The sequence below is a fragment of the Cupressus sempervirens genome, chromosome 5 (assembly GCF_028749045.1).
Source record: "Cupressus sempervirens isolate cs-2001-9-10 chromosome 5, ASM2874904v1, whole genome shotgun sequence".
NCBI lineage: Eukaryota > Viridiplantae > Streptophyta > Pinopsida > Cupressales > Cupressaceae > Cupressus > Cupressus sempervirens.
Window position 1 is genome coordinate 320,932,866 of NC_143122.1, and position 15,065 is coordinate 320,947,930.

The 15,065-nt window shown below is 36.4% G+C and overlaps 1 pseudogene; it reads left to right on the top strand.

Annotated features, from left to right (window-relative positions):
• Positions 1–1,888: 1,888 nt before the first annotated feature.
• Positions 1,889–15,065, top strand: part of LOC149555954 (fatty acyl-CoA reductase 2, chloroplastic-like) — a 103,499-nt pseudogene continuing 90,322 nt past the window's right edge.

Below are 15,065 nucleotides of genomic sequence, written 5' to 3' on the forward strand. Positions count from 1 at the left end.
TTCCATCAATCCAAAGAAATTGTCTAATGGACTTTTGAATTTCAGCAATCTGATAATTGTTAAAAAACCATGCAGAGGAATAGTAAATGGTGTAGGTGGACAACATCTTCTGGAAAACTTGAATTCTGCCTGCCATAGATAATGCCCTATTATGCCATTTGTTAAGTTTCTTATCAATCTTCTCTTTAACCCATGACCACATGTCCTTGATGGCAGGATCCATTGAGAAAGGGATGGCAGGATCCATTGAGAAAGGGATACCAAGATATCTAGTGATCTAATTGGGGCCTCCCCAAAGAAAATTGTATTGAGGAAACCAATCCGGGGGCTGCACATCCCACCCCAAACAAACTAATTTGGCTTGAGATATTTTAGCCCCAGATATAGAACAAAAGAAACTAAGTTTATATTGCAAAGTCTTAAATTTGCTTTCTGAAAGCTCAAAGAACAACGCGGTATCATCCGCAAATCGGCAATTGATGAGCTCTTCATCATTAGGAAAATAGATACCTCTGACATCAAAAGATAAAGAATTATCTCTGAGAATATAGAAGAGAGCCTTCGAAGCAATCACAAAAAGAGATGGTGCCAGAGGGCACCCTTGTCTAATGGATCTCCCTAGAGAAAAAGGAGCAGAAAGAACACCATTAACTTCAACTTGAGCACAAGCATCACTAAGAAGCACTTGCACAGTATTACAAAAGGAGGGAGGGAAACCGAAGGCCTCTAACATCATAAGAATAAAACTCCATTCAACCTTATCATAAGCCTTTTCAAAATCCAAAAGAAGCATGGTCGAGTTTTCGTGTGAGCATTTAGACCACTCCATGGCTTCCCAACTAGTTATGAGATTCTCGAGAATATATCTACCCTTGATGAAACCAGTTTGGGTAGAGTTAACAAATTTAGGAAGAATATTGACTAACCTAAGAGCCATAATTTTAGCTAAAATCTTATAAGACACATTAAGAAGGGTAATCGGCCTTCAATTCCTAATGAGGGTCTTATCTCCATCCTTGGGGAGGAGCTTAATGATCCCTCTATTAACATCCTGTCCCAAGGAGACAATAGACAAAGCTTCAGAGTATAAGTCATGGAGATCCTTACAGATCCAACTGATATTGGATTTATAGAACTCAACAGGAAAACCATCAGGGCCCAGGGCCTTATCATCATTGAGAGCCTTGATAGCTCCCTCAATCTCCTCAATAGAGATATCTTTAGCAAGCACAACAATATCCTCCGAGTCCAACTTTTTAGGAATAAGCATTTTGCATTTATTTCTTGAAGACTCAGCCTCAGAGGAGTCCTCTAAAGTAAAAAGATTCTTGTAATAATCAGCAAAAGCCTGAATAATAATCTCAGGGTCTAAAATGTCTTGATTATCAATCGAGAGTCTATCAATGGACTCTTTAATATGTTTATGTTTAAGAAGATTGAAGAAAAATTTCGAACCCCTGTCCCCATGTTGGAGCCAATGGGCTCTAGATCTGATCCTAGCTCCATGAATCCTAACTTGTTGATGCTTCCTAAGAGCATCTTTGGCAGCCATAACACGGGAGAAAAGATCCAAATTGGAGGAATCCCTTTGGATGTTGTTCTCAGCTATTTGCAATTCAGAAGATAATTGTTTTTCAACAAACCTGTAATCCTTAGCCCTTTTTTGACCAATGGTTTGAAGAAAAATCCTCCATGAAGAAAGGTTAGTTTTCCATCTATCAAGATGGGAAATGTGTTGAAGGTTAATTTTATTGATACCTCTAATAATCTGCACAGCAGCAAGAACATCCTCATCCATGAGGAGACTAGTGTTTAAGATGAATTTACTACTTCTAGACTTGTGTTGAAGTAGACTACTATTAAAATTAACCTTAGACAAAATAGGGTGATGATCCGACAAAGTGGTGGCAATAACCCAAACAATATTTCCAGAGATGTCTGGAGGAAAAGAGAAAAAATACTTATTGGCATAAAGCCTGTCAAGCCTGGAATAAATCCTAGCATTTCCCTGTTGAAAGTTGCACCACATGTGCCATAATCCAGGGTTGGTTTTCAAGTTACCAGCAATAGGATCAAAAAGATAGTTAGAATTTAAAAATCTATTCCAATAGAATTTTTCATTATCCTTCTAGTGAAAGGGAATGCCCCCCGACTTGTCATCCTGAGATTCAATCATGTTGAAATCTCCACCAAAAAGCCAAGGCATATCTGGGAGGTCTATAAGCCATTTGTAGAGCTCAATTATTTCCTTAGGGTCATTTGAAGCATAAATAGCACAGACCCCAAATTTTTTGTCATCATATTGCAAAGTAACCCACACCGCTCTCTGACAAGGAGAACATCCATTATTAGTAATATGTTTTTTCATATTTATTACTAATAAGTAGGGCAATTCCCCCTCTACCTCTCTCATGGTTAGTGCAAAACTTAATAGCATCTTTCCAAATAAAATTGAGATAAAGTAAAATGATAAAGTAAAATATAATTCAAGATAAATTTGTAAATACTTTTATATATTTAAAATGTATATATAAACATCTTTATGAAGTTGTTTTAATCAAGAAATTATATTGTATTTTGATAACAATGAGTTAATAAAATTCAGAATGATTGCCCACACATTTAGGAAGACTAGTTAGCTTCTACTTGCCCCTTCCTCTCCTCAACTTGGGAGTTGGTAAGACCAAGGTAAGGAGGGTTTAGGTTACCGTACCTATAAAAAGGTTAGCAAAATATAATAATTTTTTCCTATTAGTAACAACATAAAACTATGTTGTATTTTATATTGAAGTGTATGGTAGAAGTAAAACTAAAACTCATTTATATATACATGTCAAAGGTAATCATGCCATATTAAATTGTTTTTTAAAAATGATATTGAAAAGTGCATAAAAAGTGGAGGCCAAGATTAATTATCATGTGAATAAATTTGAACCCAAGACCTCTTCGATAAGAGGCTCACAATTTACCATTGTGTTATAGGCTCATGCCTATAATTCAAGTTCATGTTATAGGTAGGACTAAAAACTAAATGAATTGGGGTTTAAATTAGGGTTGTGATTTGTCTTAGGGTTAGAGTTGTTATTAGTATTACGATTAGAATTAGATTAAGTGTTCTTATTAGAGATGGATTTAAAGTTATCATTAGGTTGGGTAAGATTTAGATTTTTTTTAAAACAAGATGTAAAATATTATTTATCATAAAAGAATCATTACATAGCAAGACCAAAAATAAATTGCGACAAATTAGATAGCATCTAAACAAATATCCTATCAAGGAATCCAATGGGAACAAACATAAACTTTATCATGTCATCCATACTAACCTCTCTATTGTTTGAGAATGTTCTAGGGGCAAAACTCATCAATTACCAATGTTTCACCCTTCATATGCCAGGGGATCTATTAACCAAACAACTAGTCACCCTATTCTATTCCTTAGGAATGTAGAAAAATAAAACAAAAGTTTAAAGAGTTACTTAAACTAAGGGTTTACTTGAACACTAAAGCTAACTACCAAGTCACTACCTGCACCCTTTACTTTTTTAGCAAATCAACCAAAACCTAGGAATTTGACATAGACAATTTTTCTCTAGCCTACGTAGTAAGAACAAGAGCTTCCATGAAATTATTCATTTGTTATCCTTTATAACTATGAAAAAGAAACAAGACAACCATAGAGAGATCTCTCAAACTCTCTCATATCCTAGCATGTTGAATATTCCTCCTAGAAGAGTTATGAGTGTTAATCTTCAAAATTATGAGAAAAATAATCTACCTTGGACTTGTTGAATATTCATCCTAGCATACCTACAAATCATTGTCATAAATGTTTTATTACCACATTTGAGTAAGTTCAAATTCATTATAATAACAATATCACTAAGATCTATATTAGCAAAATATTGCACTTTAGATAAGGTCTCCTAAAGTATGTAGATAACTCTACCATAGTGGATATGCCATCATTTTCTTATCCTAAAAATTCTTTCAGTTTCTTTTCAATTAAAGTTGCCAAATAATGAATGTGGGCCCTATAAACAAGGAAAATTAGGGATTTAGAAATAAAAATGATAAGCTAACCATAAAAATGCTATAACATCTTTCAAACGAAAAAGAATTATCTCATGAATAAAGTTATGAAATCAAAATTGCATAAATTTAACATAAAACACAAACAAATTCTATGCAAACCCTTCATCCCACTCCATTATTTTCTTTCTCCTCTAGTTAACAATTTTTCTGAATGTGAACAAGTGCAAAAATATGATTAAGCAAGGATAATTCAATGGAATAACAATAAGGATACTAGAATATTGTAATTTGTGGCTAGTGAAAATGAAGATTGAGAGCACAATTTATAGATTTTTAGTGTCACGTGAATAGACACAAATAAAAGGATGTAAGAGGATAAGGGTGAAGGAAAGGAAACGTCAAGTGAGAGCCAAAAGGAAAAGGTAGAAGAAAATAAATAATGCAAGTGGGATTACAAAATGGAGATAAAATTATAGATATATCAATAAATATTAATTTATTAATTCACCTTCATATTGATAATCAACGAATTAAATAATATTCATTTAATTGTGCCAAAAGGATAAATGAGATTAATAGATGTCATATTTATTTATCTTCTAGAGGACCTATTAGGACAAGGGGTATAATATTTAAGTTATTATATGTTAGAATGTTTAGAATAATTGGCGGGGTGAATCAATTATCCAAGGTCTGGGTGTACCAATTGAACAAACAAACAATTAAATAACTTCAAATCTTAACATTCAATAGCTTGGTCTCCATAGTCAACTTTCAGTAAACATAAATTAGCAATCCATTGTCATAAATATTACACACTTTGTAGAATGTAAACATTAATAGTAGATCACGAAATTTAACATCCACACAAGTTTGACACTAGTATTTGATGTGAAACCCCAATGTGGGAAAAACCACCAACAACATGTCACCAATCTTTTCACTCTTATGAAGTGAGCTATGTTAGGAGCCAAGCCTATTAAACATTACAAAACACATTGTTAAATGTGACCTTGTTAAAAGATTTAATCACCCTATTAGGAGTGGCCTTGTTAGAAGACTTTAGAGTATTTCATTAGAATGCCACCTTGATTAAATGATTTACATATGACTGTTAGGTCAACCTCGATTAAAGTATTTTAATACTACATCAATATAGTGGTTAGAAAGTGTAGATGCTTAATATCATCCCTAAAGACTATATTAATTTATTAATATTGCTCGTGACATTGTAATTAATTATTAATTAATTAATAATATTGCTCACATTTTTTTACTTATTTGATTAAATTATTTTAAGAGTTCTGGTTTCTGGGTTAGATTGTGTGCAGTTTTTTAATCATCAACGTTTCGGATCATGCTACATGATCCATCATCAGGATGCCAGAGAACAAGAAGAACAAAAAAAATGAGTTCATTCTCCTCAGTATTTTAATTTAATTTAAATACTCCTAGCTTTAATGTGTTAAATTAATTTAACACATGACCCTCCATCATCCCTTTTTTTAAATAAATTTTGTTTATCCTCATATCCTATTAATTCCTCTAAACCCATGATTAAATTAAATTTCATTTAATTTAATCTTAAGCATAACCTACAGCCTAGCCTATAACCATCATTTTCATCCTCTTAAGCCTACTTCTTCTCTAATCCCACTTAATCATTCTTAATCTCTTTCCTAATCCCCCTCGTTAGCCTAAGAGTGTGCTCACACATGTGTGAGATGGCATGCCTACACACTCCCCTTTGCACTCTTGTCTTGAATTTTTGACTACTTGCATGGCTTGCCTATCACCTTATGTGGCATCTACATGGATGCCACCTCACCAAGCCCTCTCTCAAGCCTATAAATAGAGGCCTTGTCTCAAGCATTTGTATCTCCCATTATTGCATTGTTACAATGTCATTTTGAGCCTTGAGTTTTCATGCTAGGGTTTTCATTGTAGTTTGAGTTTTCATAGAGATTTCTAAGAGAATACTAACCATTTGGTAGCTAGTTTAGCTTTGCATTTGCATGGTTTAGTTAGTTTGCCTTTGCATTTACATTTACTTGTTAATTTAGCTTGCATATCTTATTAGTTTCTTTGTTGCATTTCACATTTTCACCATTGAATGCTTTCAAGTATGGCTTTCTCCATAGCCATTTCTTGAAGTATTCTTCATTTCATTGTAGCTTGGGTTCATATTTCATCATTACTTACATTTGCACATCCACTCAAGAGATTCAATACTTTGTTGTGTTTGGGAGAGCACACCAAACATACCCCTCATCTTAACACACCAACAAAGCCTCTCATGGGTGCCTTTGTTGAGCTATAGAGTTAGTTGGAGGATTTGGTTTGTTGGATGCATAGAGTTGAAAAACTCAAGCAAGCATTAGTTAGTTAATGGTCTTTCATTTTGTTGAGTCTTTGATGCATATTTGAGATTTTTTAACTAATGTTTGTTTGTTGATTCGTGCTCCCAACACGTCACATTTTCTAACACATAGAAAGTAACAATAGTTTTTGATCTGTCAAGTACTACTCACTTAAAAAATTCGGATCTGATTTCGGCTCACAAGTTGATCCATTGACAGGCTTACATTGTTGCCTCAATCTCTAATTCACTTGGAAACCCTTCAAGAAATTACACTTCTCCTCTTCTCAACTCTTCTCAGCCTTTTTCTTAAGTTTTTCAGTCAATAGCATCAACTACTTCTCCAACCTTCAATGTCTTGATAAGGTTAGCCCTTGCACTTCCTTAAATAAGTAATTGTTATGATCCTAGTGGGTGGCCTTTGCTAACACCTCATGGTTTTGGTGCAATGGTTTGTACCATGTGGTATTAGAGCCTCCACCTAGGTTCGAGTCTTAGAGTGGGTGGCAATGTTTAGTGTTTGTCTAAGACTCATATGGCCAAAGGAGGGCCCACCGTATGGGTGCACATCTAGCCTAGAGTCTAGATTGTGGAGCATGGTGGGATGTTATGATCCTAGTGGGCAGCTTTCACTAACACCTTGTTGTTTTGGTGCAATGGTTTGTATCAGTAATTCTAATATTTTGTCACTTAAAAACCACTGTAAATCTTAGGGTTACGATTATATTCAACACATACAATGAATTTGTCAACCTTCTTGTTCATCCTCTTCTTTTCTAGAAACTTCTTCACAAATCCTTACATAGAAACAAGCAATCATTATTTCCTTTGATTTAAATGTTCATATCTTCAACATGCTTTCCATATTCCAAGAAATCAACTTTGTCGGCTAGAAATTACAATTTCTCATAAATTGTTAAAATGTTGTTCCTCGACAATCACTATGTTTTGACACTCAAACATCACTGGGTTACTTGGTCACTACTAGATTTCTTGCTCAGCACATATACTATCACTCGGTCAATACGGATGCTCAATCAACATTAATTGTGGCTCGGTTGACACTACCATCACTCAAGGTATGTGCAGGATCATGGTGTACCAAACTATGGCCTTAAGTGGCAGTGAAAAATTAGCAAATTAGGGTTATGTCAACTTGACACATAATTTTAAAGTGGTTATGGACTTTATATCAAAAATTTGTAAGAAAATAATCTGTAGGAAATTGAATGTAGTTTCTAAACTACTAGGCCTTATTAGGAGAAAAAAATAATTGATTGGTCAAAAGTTTGGATTTTAATGCAGTACTACGAAAATTTTAGGGCAAAAATTAAAAGTAGGTGTATGTCTAACCACCTTAATCAAAATCAAATGATAATATTTTTTTAATATAATTATAGATATAAAATGTAGACTCATGCCCAGATGTGACGCATATTTTTTAATATTTTTATTCCAAATAAATAATTAAATATGAATTTTCTACTATAACTTTTTCGAAAAAAAACTCTCGTGTCTGACCACCTTAACTAATAGAAAGTTTTACCAAATTTAATAATAATTATTATTTTTCTTATACTAGGTGAAGAATAGAATGTGACGCAACTTTTAGATTTAAAAAATGTTATACCGTTTGAAAGTTATAGCTATTTTTAAATCAGTATGTCAATCAACACTTTACAATAATCTTCATTGAAAATTAGCTAATAAATACTTATCAAACTCAAAATTTGATAGCAATTATATCGATCGAATCTCGAGAGTGATATTAAAAAACCCTTTTCATTTCAGTCAATTTCAATCAAAATAACATTGTCAGATAGCTACCCGAAGTTTGAGTGTCACTGAAACCCTCCTTAAACACATTTTTTGGGTTGACCGGGCAGGCTTGGTAAATACCAGGCCTAATCAGATATCCGATTAGCCGTGGTAATTTCAAACTCATTTTTGCTGGGAGATTTCAAAAGGGAAGTTTTTTTAAATTTAAAATTTGGAGGGAGATAAATTTAAGAGAATAACTTTAGACAATTTTAAAGCAAAATATATTTCGTGAATGTGTGAACATTAATATTATTACATTATAGTAATATGTATGATTATTATTATTAAATATAATATAGTGATATATATTATTATTAAATATATGTAGTAGTATTATATGAAAAAACTATTCTATATAATAATATATATTGTTATTATTATTAAATATATAATATAGTAACATATATGATTATTATTGTTATATAATCTAATAATATATTATTATTATATTAAAATATACAATATAATATAATTATTAAATATAATATTGTCCCTTCGACCCATATGAAGCATTCTAATATGTCCCTAGGGACATGTCGTAATTTAATTCATCAAAGGGAGTCATAAGTAAAATTATGACCCCCTTCGACTCATACAAAGGATTCTAATATGTCCCTAGCGGTCCTAGGACCCCTAAGAACATATGTTGTCAAGTAATGGGTTGAAGGGGCCCCCCTTCAACCCATATGAACGATTCTAATATGTCCCTAGGGGTCCTAGGACCCCTAGGGACATATGTCATCATGTAATGGGTTGAAGGGGATCATAGGTCACCCTATGACCCCCTTCGACCCATATGAATAATTCTAATATGTCCCTAGGGGTCTTAGGACCCCTAGGGACATATGTCATCATGTAATGACTCGAAGGGGGTCATAGGTACACCTATGACCCCCTTTGAACCATATGAAGCATTCTAATATGTTCCTAGGGGTCCTCGGACCCCTAGGGATAAATGCCATCATTTAATGAGTCGAAGGGGGTCATAGGTCAACCTATGACCCCATTCGACCCATATGAAGCATTCTAATATGTCCCTACGAGTCTTAGGACCCCTAGGGACATGTCATCATTTAATTGGTTGAAGGGGGTAAAAGGTCAACCTATGAACGCCTTCGACCCATACGAAAGAGTCTAATATGTCACTAGGGATCCTAAGACCCCTAGGGACATATGTCATCATGTAATGGGTCGAGCAGGGTCATAGGTCACCCTATGACCCCATTCGACCCGTATGAACAATTCTAATATGTCCCTACGGGTCCTAGGCGCCCTAGAGAAATGATTCTAATATGTCCCTAGGACCCCTAGGGACATATGTCATCATGTAATAGGTCGAAGGGGGTCATAGGTTGAGGTCATAGGTCAACCTATGGCCTATGGCCCCCTTCGACCCATATGAAGGATTCTAATATGTCCCTAGGTGAACTAGGACTCCTAGGGACATATGTCATCATTTAATTGGTCGAAGGGGGTCATAGGTTTCTTTCGACTCATATGAATGATTCTAATATGTCCTTAGGGGTCCTAGGAACCCTTGGGACATACGTCGTCATGTAATTGGTCGAAGGGGGTCATAGGCCAACCTATGACCCCCTTCAACCCATATGAACAATTATAATATGACCCTAGGGGTCCTGGGACTCCTAGGGATATATGTCATCATGTAATAGGTCGAAGGGGGTCATAGGTCAACCTATGACCCCCTTTGACCCATACGAAGGATTCTAATATGTCCCTAGGGGTCCTAGGACCCCTAGGGACATATGTCATCATGTAATGGGTTGAAGGGGGTCATAGATCACCCTATGACCCCCTTCGACCCATACGAAGGATTCTAATATGTCCCTAGGGGTCTCATCATGTAATGGATCAAAGGGGGTCATAGGTCACCATATGACCCCCTTCAACCCATACGAAGGATTCTAATATGTCCCTAGGGGTCTTAGGACCCCTAGGGACATATGTCGTCATGTAATGGGTCGAAGGGGTTCATAGGTCAACCTATGACCCCCTTCGACCCATACAAAGGATACTAATATGTCCCTAGGGGTCCTAGGACCCGAAGGGACATATGTCATCATGTAATGTGACCTATGACCCCCTTCAACCCATACGAAGGATTCTAATATCCCTAAGGACATATGTCATCTTTTAATTGGTCGAAGGGGCTCATAAGGGCTCATAGGCCAACCTATGACCCCCTTCGACCCATACGAAAGATTCTAATATGTCCCTAGGGGTATTAGGACACCTAGGGACATATCTCGTCATGTAATGGGTCGAAGACCTATGACCCCCTTCGATCGGACCCCTCAGGATATATGTCATCATTTAATTGGTCGAAGCGGGTCATAGGTCAACCTATGCCCCTCTTCGACCCATATGAACGATTCTAATATGTCCTTAGGGGTCCTAGGACCCCTAAGGACATATGTCATTATGTACTTGGTCGAAGGGGGTCATAGGTCAACCTATGACCCCCTTCAACTCATATGAACAATTCTAATATGACCCTAGGGTCTTAGGACCCCTAGGGACATATGTCATCATGTAATGGGTCGAAGGGGGTCATAGGTCAACCTATGACCCCCTTCAACCCATACGAAAGATTCTAGAACCCCTAGCGACATATGTCGTCATGTAATGGGTTGAAGGGGGTCATAGACCTATGACCCCCTTCGACTCATACAAAAGATTCTAATATGTCCTTAGGGGTCCTAGGACCCCTAGGGACATATGTCATCATGTAATGGGTCGAAGGGGGTTATAGGTCACCCTATGACCCCCTTTGACCTATATGAAGGATTCTAATATGTCGCTAGGGGTCTTAGGACCCCTAGGGACATATGTCATCATGTAATGGGTCAAAGGGGTAATAGGTCATCCTATGATCCCCTTCGACCCATACGAATGATTCTAATATGTCCCTAGGGGTCGTAGGACCCCTAGGGACATATGTCGTCATTTAATTGGTCGAAAGGGGTCATACGTTGACCTATGACCCCCTTGGACTCATATGAATGATTCTAATATGTCCCTAGGGGTCCTAGGACCCCAAGGGACATATATCGTCATGTAATTGGTCGAAGGGGGTACTAGGTCAACCTATGACCCCCTTCGACCCATATGGACAATTCTAATATGTCCCTAGGGGTCCTACGACCCCTAGAGACATATGTCGTCATGTAATGGGTTGAAGGGGGTCATAGGTCAACCTATGACCCCCTTTGACCCATACGAAGGATTCTAATATGTCCCTAGGTATCCTAGGACCCCTAGGGACATATGTCATCATGTAATGGATCGAACGGGGTCATAGGTCACCTTATGACCCACTTCAAACCATATGAAAGATTTTAATATGTCCTTAGGGGTCCTAGGACCCCTAGGGACATATGTTGTCATGTAATGGGTCGAAGGGGGTCATAGGTCACCCTATGACCTGCTTCGACTCATACAAAGGATTCTAGTATGTCCCTAGGGGCCCTAGGACCCCTAGGGAAATATCTCATCATGTAATGGGTTGAAGGAGGTCATAGGCCAACCTATGATCCCCTTCGACCCATATGAAGCATTCTAATATGTCCATAGGGGTCCTAGGACTCCTAGGGACATATGTCATCATGTAATGGGTCGAAGGACCCATATGAAGCATTCTAATATGTCCCTAAGGGTCCTAGGACCCTCAAGGACATATGTTATCATGTAATGGGTTGAAGGGGTCATAGGTCACCCTATGACCCCTTTCTACCCATACGAAGGATTTTAATATGTCCCTAGGGGTCCTAGGACCCCTAGGGACATATGTCATCATGTAATGGGTCGAAGGGGGTCATAGATCAACCTACGACCCCCTTCGACTCATACAAAGAATTCTAATATGGCCCTAGGGTTTTGACAACCCCTAGGGACATATGTCGTAATGTAATGGGTCGAAGGGAGTCATAGGTCAAGCTATGACCCCCTTCAACCCATATGAAACATTCTAATATGTCCCTAGGGGTCCTAGGACCCCTAGGGACATATGTCATCATTCAATGGGTCGAAGGGGATCATAAGTTACCCTATGACCCCCCTTCAACCCATATAAAGCATTCTAATATGTCCCTAGGAGTCCTAGGACCCCTAGGGACATATGTCGCCATCTAATGGGTCGAAGGGGTTCATAGGTCACCCTATGACCCCCTTCAACCCATATGAAGGGTTCTAATATGTCCCTAGGGGTCCTAGGACCCTTAGGGACATATGTTGTCATGTATTGGGTCAAAGGGGGTCATTGGTCACCCTATGATCCCCTTCGACCCATACGAAAGATTCTAATATGTCCCTAGGTGTCCTAGTACTCTTAGGGACATTTGTCATCATGTAATGAGTCAAAGGGGCTCATAGGTCACCCTATGACCCCCTTCGACCCATATGAATGATTCTAATATGTCCTTAGGGGTCCTATGGCCCCTAGGAGCATATGTCATCATTTAATGGGTTAAAGGGGGTCATAGGTCAACCTATTACCCCCTTCGACCCATACGAAGGATTCTAATATGTCCTTAGGGGTCCTAGGATCGCTAGGGACATATGTCATCATGAAATATGTTGAAAGGGGTCATAGGTCATCCTATGGCCCCTTTCAACCCATATAAATTATTTTAATATGTTCCTAGGGGTCTTAGGACCCCTAGGGACATATGTTGTCATGGAATGTGTCGAAAGGGGTCATAGGTCATCCTATGACCCCCTTCAACCCATATAAATGATTTTAATATGTCCCTAGGGGTCGTAGGACCCCTAGGGACATATATCCTCATGGAATGTGTCGAAAGTGTTCATAGGTCATCCTATGACCCCCTTCAACCCATATAAATGATTCTAATATGTCCCTAGGAGTCTTGGGACCCCTATGGACACATCTCATCATGGAATGTGTCGAAAGAGGTCATAGGTCATCCTCTGACCCCTTTCAACCCATATAAATGATTCTAATATGTCCCTAGGCATCCTAAGACCCCTAGGGACATATGTCGTCATGTTATGTGTCGAAAGGGGTCATAGGATGACCCATATAAACGATTATAATATGTCCCTAAGGGTCCTAGGACCCCTAGGGACATATATCTTCATGGAATGTGTCGAAAGGAGTCATAAGTCATCCTATGACCCCCTTCGACCTAGCTAAATGATTATAATATGTCCCTAAGGGTTCTAGAACCCCTAGAGACATATATCGTCATGGAATGTGTCGTAAGGGGTCATAGGCCGTCCTGTGACCCCCTTCAATCCATATAAATGATTCTAATATGTCCCTAGGGGTCCTAGGGACATATGTTGTTATGGAATGTGTCGAAAGGGGTCATAGGTTATCTTGTGACCCCTTTCGACCCATATAAATGATTCTAATAGAAATAATATAGTAAAAATAATAATAATATAGTGTAATAATCATATATATATATATATATATATATATATATATATATATATATATATTTATATATATATGTATATATATATATTTATATATATATAATATTTATAGATTATAATAATAATATATTAATAACATATATATATATATATATAATATTACGTTATTATATTTAATAAAAATATAGTAAAATTAATAATAATATATATTATATTTATAGATAATAATAATAATAACATAAGATATTATTATATATTAATAGATTATATATTATATCTTTACGTTACGTTATTATATATATGATACATTATATAATATTATATTATTATATGATATATAGATTATATAGTAAATTATATATAATGTTTATATTATTATATTATATATTTATAGATTATATATTATATCTTTACATATTTCTTAACTCAAATTAGTCATATAACTCACAAATTTGTTTTTCCCTCCAATTTTTTTGCTGCCAGTATCTGATATCTGATTTGATATTGGATATCGGATCTGAGATCAAATCGGATATCCAATCTTAGATCGGATATTCGATAAGGTTTGGGCCTTACTTTCCAAGTTTGGTACCTGGATAGGTGAAAAAAAGTTAGAGCAAATTTTGAAGCGCTTTTAGACATTTTCAAACTCTATTTTTTTCACATCACCACTTTTTGGCACACCATGATCCTGCACATACCCTCAACATATACTTCAAATTCCTTAATCTTATGCTTTGTTTCTTGGTGAAGCCTATGCATGAGATCTATCTTTGATCTATTCTTCAAGGCTTTATTGTTACTGTCTTCTCCACTTGTAACATGATTCAAGCAATCACTTTATCTTGTCAAAGCCTAGCTAATTAGTTGTCCATTTGTAGTTTCCTCTCCATAACTCAATCTTTCCTTTAGGTGCTTTTGTTATGACCAACTTCTCAAAATAAATCAAATAGATATGACACTCAGATCAGATAGAAAACAATCTCATGAATAAGGTTTGACATCAATGGCAACATAAGAATTGGTCCAATTGTAATTTCCAACAATTATATACCCCTAAAATGGACCAAGGACAAGAAGATGAGGATTAAATGACTGACAAAACCTTAATTGGACTAGTGAAAAATGCCAAAACTGATAAGACATGATGATAACTCAACAATTAATTAAATAATTGTCATTATTTGATTAATGTGTGAATGAAAAAATTTGACAAATTATAAAGACCAACCATGCAAAAAATATGTTAAAAGGGAGAGCCACAAGCATTGACCATTTCTACATATTTACATTTTGCCCCTCTGTGATAATATGATTCCTAGTGTTGCTTAGAAGAAAAATTGTGAAAATCATACCCTAGTGGACCAAGGGATGGAGATAAGACACCCCCTTAAAATAACTTGGGTAAATTTTTATGACAAAGGAC